Genomic DNA, 5046 nt, shown 5'->3' on the forward strand with positions numbered 1-5046 from the left:
CTCCGCGCAAGATTATAAAAATAGCTTAATGTATTTCGACTGTTGTCGGAACAGACAGTTATGATGCTTTCTGCAGTTCGCTCCCTCTTTGTGAATAATAACTTCATCAGATATTGGAGTTTGTCAACTGGAAAGAGTATTACTTAAAAATTAACGGTATCGAAATGATGTTGCTACTCAGCTTCGATTAAACTTGGACATGTACTAGGCGAAAGTTATTTTAGAAGGGTACCTGCAATCGCTTTAAACTGTCATTTCTTTTTCCTTGTGAATGCAGCCGTCTTTTTCAACTGGTAGTTATCGTTTTTTTATTTTTTACCCAACTTCCTTCGCTATATTATATCAAACATTTTCAGTGAACTTTACAGCGAACCCGTCGAGAAAAGTGTAAGGGAAAGTATGTGTACATTTCATTAAAGATAGCCACATAATGAAAATTATTTACATTGCACCTGAAGGTACATGAACAGATGCTAGAAGGCTACTATTTTCTTAAGCGTGGTCTTTATGCAATTAAGTAACAATTGTTTCCTTGATACTCTATCTTCAGACAACATCAAAGAAAAGGTGTAGAAACGCGCTTTTACCAACAGTGTCTGAGACGTTTTGCATCACGTCAGAATTCAGTGAGAAGATTTTTAATATGTGTAATACTTGCACATAATGGATATTAAAGAAGACGGTGGCTACTGTATAATGATTCAGTATCAATGTAAATAACTTTCATTTATGAAATATTTATTTATTTCCATTAACTAGCTTTCGAGTGTTTTCAGCGTGCTCTGCGGAAGGTACACATTCATTTTTGTAAATTGATGTTGGTCGCAAAGTGACTTCTGACAATCGTTTTCCGCATCCGCCAACCAAATGTGTGTGCTACGCATTTTTTGAAGCCGTATTATAATTTAAAGTAGACATATGTGTTTTTCGCAACTGAAAACTCTTGTGTTTCGCATCTTCATAATGTAACTGCCGGTTACCGGGAGAATACTTGACGGCTGCGAAGAACGAGTTGAGACGAGAGATGTGCCCGTCTTTCGCTTTGACAACGGCTGGAATTCTGCTGTGGACATTTCCAGTGAGGTGTCTGAATGTCTGTGGGGGAGCTCACTCAAGATCCGAAACCAGAGAAGGTAGTGTTGTTGAATGCTGAGGAGTTGACATTCGAACTCAACCCAGAGGCTTCGCCTGAGGCTCTGGCTCATGTGTCGGCTACTGTAGGGCTCCGCATTAACACAAACAACAAAAAAGAGAAGTTGCGATGGCTGGTGGCAGGAATCCAAAATGACCTGTACATTAAACTTGAAGAAGAATTGAACACATTATTTCTAAACTATTGTAAATTCCGTCCGAACGGGCCTTGGAAGGCTCAACGGCACCGACCGGCCGTCGTGTCATCCTCAGCCACATGCGTTGCTGGACGCGGATATGGAGGGGCATGTGGTCAGCACAGCGCTCTTCCGGCGTACGTCATTTTACTAGACTGGAGGCGCTACTTCTCAATCATGCAGCTCCTCAGTTTGCCTCACAAGGACTGAGTGCACCCCGCTCGCCAACAGCGCTCAGTAGACCGGATGGTCACCCATCCAAGTGCTAGTCCGCTCAACTTTGGTGATCTGACGGGAACCAGTGTTACCACTGTGGCAAGGCCGTTGCCACCTTATTTCTAAAACGGCAAGAAACCTTATACTAAGGTGTGGTGCCCATTATTTCAGACATGTCCGACAGAACAGACACCACAGCGAATCCGCAGCTAAGACACAGTATACACAGATAAAAAAAAATTACCTATCTCAAGACAGGCATTGACTGTGGATGTTGAATCACAGACATAGCCCCTTTGACTGTTCAGAGATGCCACTAAAACCGCCCAAAGATGTAAACAACCATGCATGAGCAGCGCCTATAAGACGGAAGGGGTCCGACAGCCGATCAGTTCCAGTCATTCCACCAGGAAGGAGGACCACGGCTCGCGTTGTCTGTAGTTCAACCCTGCCTAGACGGTCAATACCGCGATTAGATCACGTCCGCATTGTTACTTTGTGTCAGGAAGGGCTCTCAACAAGGGAAGTATCCAGGCGTCTCGGAGTGAACCAAAGCGATGTTGTTCGGACATGCAGGAGATACAGAGAGACAGGAACTGTCGATGACATGCCTCGCTCAGGCCGCCCAAGGGCTACTACTGCAGTGGATGACCGCTACTTACGGATAATGGCTCGGAGGAACCCTGACAGCAACTCCACCATGTTGAATAAAGCCTTTCGTGCAGCCACAGAACGTCGCGTTACGACTCAAACTGTGCGCAAGAGGCTGCATGATGAGCAACTTCATTCCCGATGTCTATGGCGACGTCCATCTTTGCAACCACTACACCATGCAGCGCGGTACAGATAGGCCCAACAACATTCCGAATGAACCGCTCAGGATTGGCATCACGTTCTCTTGACCGATGAGTGTTGAATATGCTTTCTACCAGACAATAGTCGGAGACGTGTTTGGAGGCAACCCGGTCAGGCTGAACGCCTTAGACCAACTGTCAAGCGAGTGCAGCGAGGTGGAGGTTCCCTGATGTTTTGGGGTGTTAATATGAGGGGGCGACGGAGGCCGCTGGTGGTCACGGAAGGGGCCATAACGGCTGTACGATACGTGAATGCCATCCTCCGACGTCGCTCGACTAGAGTGGTCAGCATGTTCTCCAGACATGAATCCTATAGAACACGCCTCGGATAGATTGAAAAGGGCTGTTTGTGGACAAAGTGATCCACCAGCCACCCTGAGGAATCTACGCCGAATGCCGTTGAGAAGTGGGACAATCTGGACCAACAGTGCCTTGAGGAACATGTGGATAGTATGCCACGACGATTACAGGCAAGCATCAGTGCAAGAGGACGTGCTACTGGATATTAGAGGTACCGGTGTGTACAGAAATCTGGACGATCACCTCTGAAGGTCTCGCTGTAGGGTGATACAACATGCAATGTGTGGTTTCCATGAGCAATAGAAAGGGCGGAAGTGATGTTTATGGGAAAAATATTGTACAGGTACCGGAACTCTCGGAACCGATTGAAGGGAACACTGCTGTCAGTTGCAACGGGACATAACGAGCAATCAGCGGTGACGAACGAAAATATGTATCATACCGGGATTCGAACCTGGGATCTCCAGATTACCTTTATTCTTTTGATCGCATTTTGTTCGTGATTTTTCATTCTCTTTGTTCGGGGCGGACGTACCATGACGTTTGTTCTAGTCCATCTTCGTTCCACAAACTCCATTTTTTTTATTAGATAGGGGAGCTAACCGTCTGACTGAACACGCTGAGCTACCGTGCCGGCTGAAATGTGGAACGCTTGACGATTTTGCGTGTCACCTTTGCGCAGGGGCCACGTTTATCTTCTCTGACAGTTCCAATTTTAGTATATTTACCGCCGAAGCGAGTACGCTTAGTAGGCAGGTGTGTTAACCAGTGCGCCATCCGGGAACGCCTTTACCGCTCCTGTGCGGACTGTGTCGGCACACCTCATGGCCGATCCACAGTTCCACCGAGCGCAGTCTATCCGCATCGCTGTCCAGCCCGTCTATTTACTCACTGTTTGCTGCTGTGGAAGTCCCATAGGAGGCCGGACGTATTTGTGCATCCACACTGGAGAAAGTGTATCATTTGTTCAGCTGGGAATATCTGTTATGCGAATGCGTGGTATCTGTTCTTTCGGAACTGTCACTTCTCGCAGAGTGCAGGCCAAGTATCGTCTTCCTAATACTCAGTACTGATGCTATCGAAGTCTGCGACCGATCTGGGGTCGACCAGCGATGAGCAGCTGCTTAAGTCAGCGTCGACAGGAGGCGCTGAACTCTGCCTTCCTGGAGGTGTGGTGCTGTTCGCTCTTTCCATTGCCAGCCGGTCGTAGTGGCCGTGCGGTTCTAGGCGCTACAGTCTGGAGCCGAGCGACCGCTACGGTCACACGTTCGAATCCTGCCTCGGGCATGGATGTGTGTGATGTCCTTAGGTTAGTTAGGTTTAATTAGTTCTAAATTCTATGCGACTGATGACCTCAGAAGTCGCATAGTGCTCAGAGCCATTTGAACCATTTTTTCCATTGCCATGCTGGTCACTGCCTTCTTGATGCCGTTTCGCGACCGTGCCATAGTCGGTGTGGATCCATGCTTTATTACTGCACACAGCACAAGCCTGTCTGCTTCAGGAACGTCGCTGTGGACAGGCCATCGCTTTCTGACAAGGTGCATTGTCATGCTGATACAGACTATAAACCTCTGAAATGCTCCTCTGCTGTACACTCAACACGGTTCTTGTCCTTCTAATTTAGCGTTTTCTTACGTGCGATGACATGACCACAATCCAATCATTAAGAACACCCGCCATGTCGTAACACAGCCTACTCTGTACTTCCCACTGCTGGCGCTAGACTAGGTGCCAGGTAGCGTTCTCCCGGCATTCGTCAAACCCAGAGCCTTTCACCGGATTGCTGCAGCGTATAGCGTGATTCTTTATTACAGATCTAAGTAGGCTGTTCAGGTTTTTATGTTGGTGACCCCACGTATCGCTCTGTATGAAAATCGCTGACTGCGCTGTGTGCAGTCTGTGGCTGGTGGGACTCATTGTTGGAATATTCACTAGTTTAGTGTTGGGCAGTTGCATGGGAACAGCGCTTAACGTTGGGCAGTTGCAGGTGAGCCGCCAGCAGTGGTGGATGTGGGGAGAGAGATGCCAGAGTTTCGAGTATATATAGGGCTTTTGAGCACTGTTAAGGTAAATACATTGTTTGTTCTCTATCAAAATCTTTCATTTGCTAACTATGCCTATCAGTAGTTAATGCCTTCAGTAGTTAGAGTCTTTTATTCAGCTGGCAGTATTGGCGCTTGCTGTATTGCAGTAGTTCGAGTAACGAAGATTTTTGTGATGTAAGTGATTCTTGAAAGGTATAGGTTATTGTTAGCCAGAGACATTCTTTTGTAGGGATTATTGAAAGTCAGATTGCGTTGCGCTAACAATATTGTGTGTCAGTTTAGTGTTTATCAGAATAGGTA

At 46.9% G+C, this 5046-nt stretch overlaps 1 non-coding gene across 1 annotated transcript; it reads right to left on the reverse strand.

The window, feature by feature from the left end:
• Positions 1–3335: 3335 nt before the first annotated feature.
• LOC124596747 lies at positions 3336–3441 on the reverse strand. The gene has a single exon (XR_006978385.1). It is a non-coding gene; the product is annotated as a U6 spliceosomal RNA (small nuclear RNA).
• Between the last annotated feature and the right edge of the window lie 1605 nt (positions 3442–5046).

This window comes from Schistocerca americana, chromosome 2 (assembly GCF_021461395.2).
Source record: "Schistocerca americana isolate TAMUIC-IGC-003095 chromosome 2, iqSchAmer2.1, whole genome shotgun sequence".
Lineage (NCBI taxonomy): Eukaryota > Metazoa > Arthropoda > Insecta > Orthoptera > Acrididae > Schistocerca > Schistocerca americana.